General features: G+C 36.4%; 1 protein-coding gene across 1 annotated transcript in view; it reads left to right on the forward strand.

The window, feature by feature from the left end:
* LOC118279218 (uncharacterized) overlaps positions 1-14,807 on the forward strand; it is a 121,566-nt gene that overhangs the window by 65,887 nt on the left and 40,872 nt on the right. The window contains 1 exon segment of the mRNA XM_050698287.1: positions 3,001-3,030. The gene's annotated coding sequence lies outside the window, so the exon portion shown is untranslated.

The raw sequence follows: 14,807 nt of genomic DNA on the forward strand, positions 1-14,807 counted from the left end.
GATTTATAATCGTTCAGTTGACGCTGCGTTTCCTATGCGGTCATAGATCTGGTTTAGGGTTGTCAATCTATTGTTTTTTTTTTTACATTTTGAGTTAGGAAATGTTTTGTTTTTGATATTTTTTGAATTCTGAATTTAGAGGTGTGAGTTTCGGACTGGAGTAACATAAAACATTTAGTTATTATAAAAGTAGAGTGTAAAATTCTTTAATTTTTTTTTGTTTAATACAAAGTTCCACCGAATTCTAATTTTTATTGTAATAATTCTCGGTATATTCTGATATCATTTCACTTGCGGTTTGCAATTCTTATTTGCAACACCATACAAATAACTTGGACGTGAAAAAAATTGGGTCATTTTGATAACTATGATTTTCAAACCGGTTGCCAACCGTTGAAATTAGAATAAACCCTCTTATGTAAAGAAGACAGTCTCCCATAATCCCGCAGTTGACTGTTTATAATCATCAATCTATGTGTGCCCGTTGACCAAAGCCCTCTTCTCACACGAAAAAGACCGAGCATTAATCACCTCGCTCCCTCAAAGCGGTTTGACGATATAAACTAGAACTATTAACATCGATGACTAACAAAACCAATCAAACTAATTCACAAAAAGCCAGAAGACAGACAAACAAAAATTCAAACAAATCCTAGCTACTACACAAAATTTCCCACGAAATTGAATGAGCGCGTAGAACACGTTATTTGCCTCCAAAACACCCATGACGGTAGTAATTAAGCTATATTAATTACACATTACCGTGTGAAATCCAATGTTTGGTTTATTAGGTTTATCTATACTAATATTATAAAGCTGAAGAGTGTGTTTGTTTGAACCCGCTAATCTCCGGGATTACTGATCCGATTTGAATATTTCTTTTTATGTTGTCTATACTAATATAATATTATAAAGCTGAAGAGATCTCCGGAACTACTGGTCCGATTTGAATAATTATTTTCGTGTTGAATAGTGAATTTATTAAGGAAAGCTATAGGCTATAAAACATCACGCTATGATCAATAGGAGCCAAGCAGAGCGGGTGAAACCGCGCGGTAGAAGTAGCTAGTTAATTATAAAGGTCACTATGGCAATGAACTGGGAAGTCGTTTGAATGTTTGAGAATTATCTTCGTCCTGCTTTTTTTTCTTAATTTGGATTTGGGTTAGAGGATATGTTATTTGCATAATACTTTTGTGAATGGTTTAAAAAAATGGAGGTTCGGAAGTTTGGCTTGTATGTATGTTTGCCTGCGATTTTCTCGCGATTGGCTGAACTAATTTTGATGTTTTTTTTAGAAAAGGGTTTGTCGCATTTAGGCGTAAGTTTCAGACGGATCACCTGAGTGCGTTGCCGGCCTTTTGGGGGTGAGAAAATTTAAGAGTTGTTTGAGGAATCGGGGATTGAGAAAATTGGAAAGGGGGTAATTGGGCCTCCGGTAGTCTCACTCACACAACGAAACCCAACGCAAGTATTGTTTCACGTCGATTTCAAACCTGTCATCAAAATCAGTTCAGTAGTTTCAACATGATGGACGGACAAACATCCAAACAAACAACAAATTAAATAATTAATTTATAAACGTCGAAGGTTAAGATCGAAGATCTATTCAAGAAATTAATCTCAATAAAATCTACTTTAAAAAATAATCCCCTACCTCACACCCCTATCCATATTCGTTTCTACCGATACTAGTTTTCCAATAAGGCCATTAATATGTGCGCAGTGTACACTGGCTGGAGTCGCAGGACATCCGCGCGTTGTGCGCCCGCCCTTAAAAGGATACTAGAATGCGTTTGCGCATATTAATTTTTGAAATACTTTTTTTCTATAAAGAAATTGTTTAAGGGCTCTCGTTTATTGAAATGGCGTTGTGTGCTAAAGGTCTTAGGTATGATAGCTGGGTTGAGCAAATTATTATTGTTTTATTTGTGTTGTGTTGTTTCGAAGTCTGGATATTTTTGCTCCAATTCCCGCACGGAACAACTCTTTGTATAATCGACAAATTGTTGTTCCGGGTCTGGGTGTCATGTGTATGTGAACTTGTATGTTTGTAAACGACTAACAACAAAGTTTTTTAAAAAAATAGTACTTACCACAGGCTTATACGCTCACCCCCTATTACATGGGACTTATAACACAAATGGTGAAAAGTAGGTGTACATTGTATAGCGGCATTATGTGCCGTGCGTAATGTGCACCTCTACGCCTATCCTTTCGGGTATAAAAGGCGAGACGTTGCACTAGTACTTACAACATTTCATTGACCTTAGGAAAATCCCAGTGAAGGCTAATCACACCTCCTTTGATACTGGCGACTGTCAACCGTTAAACAGTACTCAACCTTATAAATTACATTTCCTTCACATGTCTATAATTTTCTTCGCGAAAACGTCTCATTTTAAAACCCGCATTTTGTTACGGTTAAGTACCCCCAACAATTACTTAACACAATCGAAATTCAACCGTTTTCCATAAAAGATATAACACAAATTCCTTTAACAAAACTTTTGTTATCACATCCTTGTGTAAGTTTAAAGGAATTTGAGCTGTATTATTTGGCTAGTAGGGTTGTGTTTTGTTTATTGACGGAACGGTTTCGCGTAGGGTGTCAAACGAAGCATGACGTCATTTTATTCAGTACAACGCAACATATGAGCGATTGATATAATTTGTAGGTCAATAAACTAAAGGAAATGGTAATGACATTTGTGGAAAATTATTCAATTTGAATCTTATTGTGAGGAGATAAGGTCTATTGAACGTTGGTCTATTATTAATAATGATTACTAAAAAAAACTATTTTTTAAATAAGCTAATCGCATTAAAAATTTAAAGTGCGATCCTTTATGTTGTAAGTTGGATATACCTGAAACCTTCTTCTAAGTCTGAAAAATACACAGGTCAAACTGAGAACCTCCCTTTTTTTGAAGTCGGTTAAAAATAGCTAACTTTATGAATCTAAATATCTTAATTAATTGTGTTTTTTGTTGTTCACAGATATTGGATGGCCTGTATCAGTAAATAGAGGTAAGCAGAATACTCTATACATCTACTAAACATTTCTACCTAAAAAAGAACTCACTTTTTGTTAATTAATAAGTTATTTTGCTCTTTTTTCATCATCATCAGCCGAAAGACGTACACTGTTGAACAAAAGTAGGCTTAAGGGACCTTCTGTCTTAAGTTATAATGTAATGATGATTCCCAGATGTAGAATAGCTTTTCTAGTTTCGAGTCACAAAGGGACTCTTCAACCGTTCTCATAAACCGTGATTTTTAGTTTTACTTTTTTTACTTTATCTGGGGGCACGGTAGTGCCCCCGCCAAGACGAGCCAAGCGAAGCGCAAGCGCAAGGGCACTACCTACCTTTTCTCGAAGCGCTTCGTCGTATTTTTAAACCTTCATAACTTGAGTTTGGGTTATACCAGATAAACAAAATTTTCAGGACATAATGTCAGTGGTAGACTTAATAAACGTCTAAAGTTTCAATTGCATAGCTCTTATACTTTAGATTTTATTGATATCTAAAATACCCCGATTTCGTCACTCACTCACTCACTGATGATCAACAAAATTCTTAAGGTACTTCCTGAAGTCCTAGAAAACTGAAATTTGGTATGTAAGCTAGTATTAGTACCCAAACAACAAAAAAATCCTAAAACTTGGAACTTTTACCCCCCAACCCCTTAAACTAGGGGGTGAAAGTTTGTTTCAGAATTCCGCAAAATTTTGACGGCAGAGGTCTGAATGCGGCGGCGGAGAGGTAAATCTTTTGATAGCGTCGTATAAAAAGTGCTGTAGTGTATACGAAAAAAATCCGAAATCCCCCCTCCTCTCCCAACTTTCCCTCCCTCACCCCTGTATCTCACAAATAACAGTACGTTGAAGAATTCTGTTTATTACGGGATCATGTTGAGTTGAGGGGGCTAAACTTAAATAAATAAAACCTACAAAAGAAATGAAATCCCACAAAAACATTTCATGTTAAATGTTGCCAAGACGAGACCATATTCGCACTGTGTAATCAGATCTAGTGTGGAGCCAAGTTTGTAGGCGTGCAAACCGTGGACGTAACTAGCGAGTCGGCCGCACGGACTTTTTGCTATTCGTCATATGGGCTTGAGTTTAAAAGTCTATTCAATCTTTTAAACTCTTTCCGTGCGGCCAACTCGCCAGTTACGTCCACGGTTTGCACGCCTACAAACTTGGCTCCACACTAGATCTGTTTACTTTTTGACAGTGCGAGCTATATGGTCTCGTCTTGGCAACATTTAACATGAAATGTTTTTGTGGGATTTATTATTAACACAAAAGAATAATACACTGCCTCGTTGGCCGAGTGGTTGCGACTGCCGGGCAAGGGGTCTCGGGTTCGATTCCCGGATCGGGCGAAGTATTACTGGGCTTTTTGCGGTTTTTCGAAAATTTATCAGTGGTAGCACGGAGTCTTGAAATGTGCCCGGTATATGGCAATAGGCTCACCACTTTTTACATGGGACTCACAATATAAATTGTGAAAAGTGGATGTACAAAGTGGCATTACGTGCCATAATGTGCACCTCTGCTTAACCCTTCGGGGATTAAAGGCGTGACGATATGTATGTAAGAATAATACAATAAAAATAACAAATAGCAACCAAAAAACCACTAAGTTAATTTCAGTTAATTTAGTATGTCTCATAAAAAGACTTAGCTAGTTACTAACCGGCCATAACATTATTATAATACCGTACGTATAATTTCAGTTTAACGGCATAATGTAATAATAATAAATTTTACACTTCACCATTATTATAAATAGTGTTCATTTGTTTTTATTATTATAAGAGTAGCCGTTGCATTTTTACTTATAAATATATTTCATATAATATAATAAATAATGTTGCTTTTTATCCTGTATTATTTATGGCATGGCTTCGCAATGGTCTAGCGGTTTTCTGTGCGAGGTCTTGATTAATTAAACAATTAAACTGTTCAAGTATTGCCGCTCAAGCAGCTGATAGCTGTGAACCAACGGATTCGATCCTTCAGAGAGACTCCGAGCATAGCTCTCTCCATAGCGTAGAGCTGAAGATCGAGCTCAATGGCGTGCCATTGGAGAGGCCTATGTCCAGCAGTGGACGAGAATAGGCTGATGATGATGGCATTAACTCTATAATTTGGAAGCTAGAAATTAATGAGTGAAAAGCGGTTTTTAACTATTATTGACAGCACAGAAGTTAAGTTATCCGGTAGTGGTATACTAGGTGCTATCTAACATCACCCTACCTAATTGAACAGGACACGCGAGAGAGAAAACTCGGTGAAAACCTAGAATTAGTGATATAACATGTTATGCTAAGTAACAATTATACTATGCTTTCACTTTTTCTCTTAATAAAGTGGTGTACAAACATGTCGTTTAAAATTATATCTTCAGTCCTTGTAATTAAGTATATTATGTGTTGTATAAGTATAATCATCAATATTAACATCAGTTGGACTATAGACCTCCTTTACATAAATAAGGTTTGACATAATCTTCATACTCCACAGTTACCGTGATAGACCGTTCTAACACTTTTTCTTGAGGGGGAAAATAATCCCATGCCTTCTCCCGCCTTGGGTGAGGCAAGTGTTACTGACTAAAACCATGCCGTTCCTACTCTAGCTCTTCGAACTGGAGCCCTGGCAACGCATCAAGTGTTCCACGACTCTCGTTCTTAGACTACGGGTCTTAACACGTAGTCTCCACGTTTCTCAGGCTGGTTGGAGACCGAGTTCAAAAATTCGATGCAAGGAATAAGAATAAGAATAGAATAAGAATATTTATTGTGTCAAAAATTTATTTACAATAGTGTGTACAGAATCCTCTTTTAGACAAAAAATGCCTGTAGTAGAAGACTCTGCCCCTCCCCATTTGCATAAGCTGTAAAATTAGACTTAGATTTAGATTTCAGCCATGATCGTCCCACTGCAGGGCAAAGGCCTCCCTACCTTCCTTCCACTCCTCTCTGTTTAAAGCTTTTTGCGGCCAATCCTTGTCATAGCTGCTGAGTTCGTCCCGCCATCTCCTTAAAATTATGCATGCTTTTTTTATTAGTTATAAAATAGTTTATAATATCAGTATGATTAAGCCTAGTTGTTTAAAGTACAACTCTGCTGATGCCTTCAGGGGATAAAGGTGTAATAATGTTCTATTACTTTTTTCCTAAAAAATCCATTAAATAGAACAAGTACCCTTACTTGTAACGTCGTTGAGCTACGAACCATAAATAAAGCTCTATAATTTATGGTCACGTCTCACCAAGAAGGTTTTATCTTTGAAATAAAATTAATAAGTGTGGATTATTGTCTATTGCTAGTTGTTAGAGAGTAATTAATAATACTCTAGTAAATTGAACGTAAGTTTATGAACATAGCTTATATAATATTTAAACGCATGTAAAAACATTTTTTACGGTATAAGCCGGTAAACGAGCAGACGGATCACCTGATGGTAAACAATCGTCGTCACCCATGGACACCAGAAACACTAGAAGCGTTACAAGTGCACTGACGGCCTTTTGGGGGTTAGGAATTTAAGGATTGTTGGGGAATTTAAGGGAGAAGCGGGGATTGGGAAGACACTCACACAACGAAACACAACGCAATTGTTTTTTCACGTCGGTTTTCTGTGAAGCCGTGTGGTATCGCTCCGGTCAAGCTGACCCATTCATGCCGAAGCATGGCTCTCGTACATTTTAAAAAATAACGTTACTTTATACAAAATGCATTCAAGCTATAAAAAGTAACATTTTAACGACTTTTATAAACCTATTCGGCTCTATTAGTACCTCGTAAAATATCTCTTATTGCGAAAAGAATACGATCGAGAATTTATTGAAGCAATTTTTAGTACACTTTTAAAATGGATTTGAAATAAAACTTCTTGGTTGGTGGTCCCTATTAATACAATGTAATTAAAAATATAGACGGTCAATTACTTATCGTAATTAAGTACGGTAGTGTTATGCTATGTACCAAAGACATGGGACAATAATTTTCGACTTTTGACTTCAATGACCTTCTGGGAACTGTATCAAAATCAGTTCAGCCAATCGCGAGATAATCGCAAACAAACATCCATACAGGCTGGCTGATACAACCAGTAGATGAAACACTAACAATACAATAAGATTTTTAGTTTTAATTCCGCTTATACATGTATTTTTTAACATGCGGTGTGCAGCACCGCCCTCCCGCCCGCAATTATTAAATGCTCATGCAACAGAAATGCAACATAAAAACACACACAACATGCAATACAAATTCGACTGCACGGTTGGCGCAGTGGCTGGGTAACCGGCTGCCTCACAACGTGTAGCGGGTTCGATTCCCGCACGGAGCAACTCTTTGTGTGATCCACAAATTGTTGTTTCGGGTCTGGGTGTCATGTGTATGTGAACTTGTATGTTTGTAAACGCACCTACGACACAGGAGAAAAACCTAGTGCAACGTATTTTTAATTAAAAAAAATATACCACTCGACATATGTTTCGCTCCTCCACGGAGCATCCTCAGGAGGCGTTGAGTTCGATTCAAGCGGAATGGCATGTATAAGCTGAATTAAAACTAAAAATCTTATTGTATTGTTAGTGTAGCATAGATTTCCGCAAAGTAACTCCTAAGTCTATTCTATAATAGAAGATGTAACCTCAAACATGCATAATTCATCACCAACATTCTTCGAACTCCAAAAATACCTAGGTATAATACTAAGTACTGATTACAAAACCTATTGAAGTCTAAATGTCTAGCCTATTCAGGTCAAAGACTCAAGGCTATTAGGCTATGACGGGGCCTAGGAATCTGTGTAGGCGAGACCACGTTGTCACTGACATGTACACGCTAATGCGTAGTGATGTGACAGTGATTTATCGATAGTTAATATAGAGAATGTTCCTATATTGGTTGATTAAATATAATTTGTATTGATGGTTAAAATTTTATCGATAATCAATTATTTAGGGATTGTTTCATTATGTCTGGTTGTTTTTGGTGTTAATTTATTAGATGGTATATTGTAATAATGTAACCAATAATAAAATTGTACTGTGAATCTGATTGAAAAAGAGTAACCTATGGAGTTTCTTGCTCGTTCTTCTCCATAGGAATCTACACTTTGAAACGAGCAAATAGCTTCACTAGAGGACTGACCGACAGACAAACATTAAACATTTTTATTATATTTATTTTGACGTTCAAAAGTGCGTTTTTGGTCAATTTGAAATAAATAATATAATTTTGACTTTAACTTTGATGGTAAATAGAAACAACGAGATAAACTCAATGCCTATAAAATGTATTGGCCACAGAAAGCTCTACAAAGAGGTGAGTGGAAGGAGAGAGACTTTTGCTCTGCAGTGTTACGACCATGGCTGAAAATAAATAATAATTTAACTATGCTTTTGTGCACTAAAAATAGATGAGTTATTAAAAACAAATCTTATACCTATAACTCAGTAACTAAACAAGCATCTCGGTTTCAAAACCTATTAAACTATTAGCGAGCACGTTCAAAATTCCTGTTAAACATTAAACATAAAATAGCAAAATTTATTTAAACATAAAACCTTTCAGAGCTTACAACAACAGATCTAAAACACTCGTAAAAATGAATCAACAGCAACAAGCCCTTTTCTAAAAAGGTATTACTAGTTAAAGCTATAAAAAACCTATTTGAAATAGACCTAACATTCTCCCTTTCCAGCCGATACAAGTATGGTGGTAAGATGCCTAAAACGAGACTTTATGTCCTAAACATATAACAACATATATACTAACATCGCTCCTTATATTCCGCGTAGGGATAAGCTGTGAACACCCACATGTTTTAGCCAGAATCTGTGCTATTACTAACGATTTTGACGTTTTTCCGAATCAAGACACTTATTACTTAAGACATTTTATTAGGCAGACAAGATTTTAATTTACAATCAAAATCAAACTTCATAATACATTATCATCATATCAGCCTATAAGTGACCACTGCTGATCAAAGGCCTCTTCTCACATGGAGAAGGTTTGAGCATTAATCACCACGCTTGCTCAATGCGGGTTGGCGATTATAAAGTTATACCTAATTAAAAAAATTAAGCCCAGGTTTTCTCACGATGTATTCCTTTACCGTTTGTAAATGGTGTCGAAATAATCTTAAAAAGTACATATAACTCGCCGTTGGTAATAGATTACAGATATTTAAAAATAATAAAAAAAATAGAAAGCGTTCAACTTAAAACCACGAGCCTATTAAGCCATAATTTAACTTAGATAATAACAAAGACTAGCTGACATTATAAATTTAACATCTATTAAAATTTTATTACCACATAAAGTGGTAACACTCACATACGGTTTACGATCTCTAACGTCGACGGCGAAACATCGATAGGATTTTATCGATAGTGCCCATCACTAGAACGGCGGTGTCATAAAGTCGACACCAGCAATTTATACTACGCTAACTCAAAAAAGCGTACTTTGCAGTAGAGGCGTTTAAAGGGAAAAACGTGATAACTTTTACATTAATTAAGATACTTTTTTGAAATTTGGTATGCTTAATATTTAATTTATTCCTTGTAATATCTAATATTTATATTTCCTTAATTATTTCTATTTTTTGATTTAGCGCAAGTTAGCCGTATATAAACGTAATTCATCAAAAAAATGTTACATCTTATACACGTCTAACTTATGTTAGCGTAGTGTAGTACGGGAGGTCGTAGTGGATGATCAATCATCTGATGCATATTTCAATATTTTATAAAGAACATGTACTTACTTACAAAAATAATAGTCAACGTACCATTAATAAACTAATTAATACGTTAACACATAAGTATTTACTATGTAAAAGTCGCTAAGTCGTTCATTTTACAAACGAACAAGTATACACACGAACGCACTAAAGTACGCTAACTATGAGTTAGTGCAGTGTTGCACGGACTTTGACCAAAGTGATCCCTGCGCACACTCCGCTAATAATAGTTGGCGTAATATAAATCGAGTGATTTCAAAAAGTACCTTTACTTAGCGTTTTGTAAGATTTGTAACTTTCTTATTTTTGCATATTTCTTCTCAATTTTTTTATGACGTATGTAAACACACATTTTAAGCAACTTGGCATAAAAAAACTTTTTTCCAAATTTCGAGTTAGCGTAGTATAAATTGCTGGTGTCGAAGTGTATCCAGTATTACACTAGATTTTGGTATTGAATTATGTTGTTAGATATTTTATGTTTACTAAGATTTATGTAATTTTGACAAGTCGGTTTTTAGTTCCGGTATATTGTGTTGTATATAAGTACCGTTTATATCAAGTTTTATGTACCTAGTCGGTAAGTTTTATGCAATTCTCGAGCTTTGTATATAATATTATATACATACATACATCAACAAGATATAAGTGGCCACTGCTGACCAAAGACCTCTTCTCACAAAGGGATGGTTTGAGCATTAACCCTTTCGCGGACGGTACGCGATCACGTGGTATAATATGTAAAATGATACGGTCTGCTTAAAATAAGTAAAATAGACGTAGTAGTACGTTCTGTCACAACTCGTAGCTATCTGGGAACGTATATACACGCCACCGGCTATGAAAAGGTTAATCACCACGCTTGAGTCAACAGTATATACCACCTGCCAGGATCTACAGTAGATTGAAAACACCGGAACACTGAAGTCCCGGCGCATCTTAGGGACATTAATAACTTGGATCAAAATTTAATTACACGTCGGTTCTTTGTGAGGCCGTGGTATCAACCGGCCCATTCGTGTCGAACCATGGCTCTCCCATACTTTAAAGAATACTAATTACAATATTTATTACAATTAATTTCATAACAATACCTCAATCTTACGAACAACAAAGTGACTCACATTACTTCATATTACCCATTCTGCGAATATAACGGTGGTCGCCTCATTATGGTCACGTAGGCAATAGGCGTATAAACTAGAAAGAAATATTATTTTGGGAAAAACCTTATAAGTATCTTCTTCTTAGTAGATTATTTACTTGCGGCAAAGTTGACCCATCGTGAAACAAAGCTTGCATTGTTTTGTTGTGTGAGTGTGGTTACCGGAGGCCCAATTAGCCACCTTCCCAATCTTCCCAAACCCGGTATCCCCAACAACTCTTAATTTCCTAACCCCCAACAGGCCAGCAATGCATCTATAACGCCTCTGGTATTTCGGGTGCCCATGAACGGCGGATATTGCTTACCATCAGGCTTATACTATCTAAAATTGACTAAAATACAAAATAAAGAAACAAACGATATTATAGAAATAAAGACAGAAAAAAAGATTAAAGTAACTATCTCATTTTGAAACTCTTTAGCATTTAAAAAAAACTACCGGTCTTAAGTCTTACCTCGTCCTGTATACAAGAATACGTAATCAAGTACTCAAATTACGCTCAGCGTCATATTGAAGGCAGGAGACAAAAATAAAAGTGCTTCTCATGTTACAAATTGTTCAAACCGCATTGTTCTTACAAAAACAATTCTTATAATTGAGAGTACAGAGTCGATTTTGGCTCAATTGTGATGTGGAAGGTGAATGCTGTGTGACTGAAAGTCGATCGCTTTTAAATTTTGATATTAAATTATTGGGCGATTAAACTGTCTAGATGATCTAGGGAGATAAGCAGAGGTGTATTCACAGCACAGGCTTTCTGATCTGAAACTGCCTCGTTGGTCGAGTGGTCGCAATTGCAACTGCCGGACAAGGGGTCTCGGGTTCGATTCCCGTGTCCGGCAAAGTATTACTGGGCTTATTTCGATTTTTCGAAAATTTCTCAGTAGTAGCACGGAGTCTGGAATTGTGTCCGGTATATGGCAGTAGGCTCCAATAACAACCCTTAAATTCCTAACCCCAAAAGGCCCGCAACGTACTTGTAACGCCTTTGTTGTTTCGAGTATCCATCGGCGGCGGCGATTGCTTACCATCAGGTGATCCGTTTGCTCGTTTACCGGCTTAAACCACATCATCATGAGAGCCAAACGTCCTATGCAATCAAAGGCCTCTCCCTTATATTTTATACCACAAAAAAATACTATAAATAATTAAAATTTCCACCATTATGCAACTCTAAATCAGTTAACAGTAATTATATATTACTTATAACATAACATAACGAACAGATAATCGCTATTTAAACTTACAGTTAGAACTTAAATCTTCAGTTAACTCTAACACTAACTGTCGGTTACTGTTACTAGTATATATTACTAATAACTAATATTTTGAACGGGATATTTAACTAATTTAGTTTAAAGTAATATACTCTTATATAATGGGTAATGGTTAATTATTGGTATATCATTTACTTTAATGATTGCAAGATGACTTTTATAGAACATTTAGTTTTGCATTAAGCGTGGTGGTCAAGCGATCAGAAGTATAACTGCCGAGCATAGATAGTACTATAAAGATATTTGACTGCCCCATTAGTCGAGTGGACTCCACACGACCTAGGTCCCATACAAGTATTACTGGGCACTGCTTTTTTCACTTTCTATCAAATAGTAGCACGCGACTCATGGAATTGTGCCTAGTATCGAATCCTAAAGAACCAACTAATCAGTAATCATACTACCTCGTTGGTCGAGTGATCTCAAGTGCGACAAGGGGCCTCGGGTTCGATTACCAGGTCGGGCATAGTGTTTTTGGGCTTTTTTCGATTTTTCGAAAAATTCTCAATACTAGCACGGGGTCTGAAATTGTGCCCACTGTATGGCAACAGGCTCACCCCTTATTACATGGGACTTATGTAAAACACAAACTGTGTGAAAGTGAAAAGAAAGAAAGAAAACAGTGAGTGTACAGTGGCATTATGTACAATTGTACAGTAATGTATACCTCTGCCTACCCCTTCGGTGATAAAAGACGTTACGATACCAACTATTCATATCCTAGTTCAAAACATAACTAACTCCATTAGTACATATTATATATTACCTAGCACTCCACACATGACCTAGGTCCCATACAAATCCATTGATAGCCTGGAGCACAGCTGACCCCACTTTCAAACAAATGACACACACTCCGCGACTCATCCGTGTAATTTAGTGTTTGACCGGGGCATCGAACCCGTACCTTCGCGGAAACCATTAGCCCTTAGGCCCCAAAACGGGTAACGGAATCCAAAATACCATTGGAGGTTTTATAATCGCGTAAATATATATACAATACATATTTCGTTTGTCTGTCAGTCTGTCTGTCAGTTGGACAGGCAAATTCAAGTATCTCTCGGGTTTAGGTCCCGGGTCGAGTAAAATATTCTTAGTTTATTTTTATTATTCAAAATTAATAGTTATTAACATGGATTCGACTGCCTCGTTGGTCGAGTGGTCGCAAATACGACTGCCGGACAAGGGGTCTCGGGTTCGATTCCCGGGTCGAGCAAAGTATTACTGGGTTTTTACCGGTATCTCGAAAATTTCACAGTTAGCACGGAGTCTAGAATTGTGCTCAGTATATGGCAATAGGCTCACCTCCTATTACATGGGACTTATAACACAAATGGTGAAAAGTGGGTGTACATTGTAGAGTGGCATTATGTGCCGTAATGTGCACCTCTGCCTACCCCATCGGGGGTAAAAGGCATGACGTTGCAAAAAAAAGCATGGATTCAAGCATCATTAAGACCTAAGTTATATTCCCAGGTCGACTTAAATAATACAGGATGAGTATATCATCATCTTTTCACAAGATATGTTATTAGTTTCATATACACCTCAAAAACAACTCACCCGTGTAATTTAGTGTTTTACCGGGGCATTGAACCTGTATATTTGCGGTTGAATTCACAAACTTGAGCCTTATAAAAATAGAAAGAGTCTTAGAATATAAAACATGCGCGTTTTTTAGTATTTTAAAAGATAATATTTATCACACTATAATATTATAAATGTGAAAGTTTGTTTGTTTGGATGTTTGTCCGTCAATCACGCTTAAACTACTGAACGGATTTTAATGAAATTTGATATACAGACAGAGTATGAGCTGACTTGGGTGATAGTATACTTTTTATCCCATGAAGGTTGTACATTTCTATATCCTAATAAATACATCACTAAATAAATAAATATTTTTGTCTAATTAGTAATTAATAATTATTAAATCAAACTTAAATAACTTAATTCCAACTGTTTGAAATTAAAAAAAAAATAAACCACTTGCAATTCTAAAATCGATTACTAAAATCAGATCCCTAACATTAAAGTAAAACTCAACAGATATTAGGAGGTTTATCAACATCATATCATCCCCCAATGTCTTTCCTATCAGATAGAAAGTATCACACAGCAAGAACAATTAAGCAATCACATCATACCTAATTCCTATACTAAGGAATTCGCAATTATCTACCTTCTAACTATCATACCTCACCACGTTATCTAGGAAATATACAAACAGTCTAGATCATAAACAGCCAACAATTTCGCCTTTGTGCGCTAAGCATAACTTTCACGTGGGTGACGGGTCGGCATCGAACCCGCTACCCACCGCTGATTTACCTTTACGCGGATACCATAGGATAGTTTTGTTACAGAAGTCTTAGTTGGAACAAATCTATTTTTAAACTAGAAGTTAACTTATATGTGTCCAAACCTGGAAATCTGCCTACGAGCCTGCTCTACATAAGAAGATTTGCCATCATCTTAGCGCTTTTAAGGGAGGAAAATCACCCAATGACTTCTCTCGCCTTGGGCGAGGCATGAGGGAATGTCAGACTCTTACTAACTAAAAACTACCCCGTTCCTACTCC

The sequence above is a fragment of the Spodoptera frugiperda genome, chromosome 14, assembly GCF_023101765.2.
Source record: "Spodoptera frugiperda isolate SF20-4 chromosome 14, AGI-APGP_CSIRO_Sfru_2.0, whole genome shotgun sequence".
Taxonomy (NCBI): Eukaryota; Metazoa; Arthropoda; class Insecta; order Lepidoptera; family Noctuidae; genus Spodoptera; species Spodoptera frugiperda.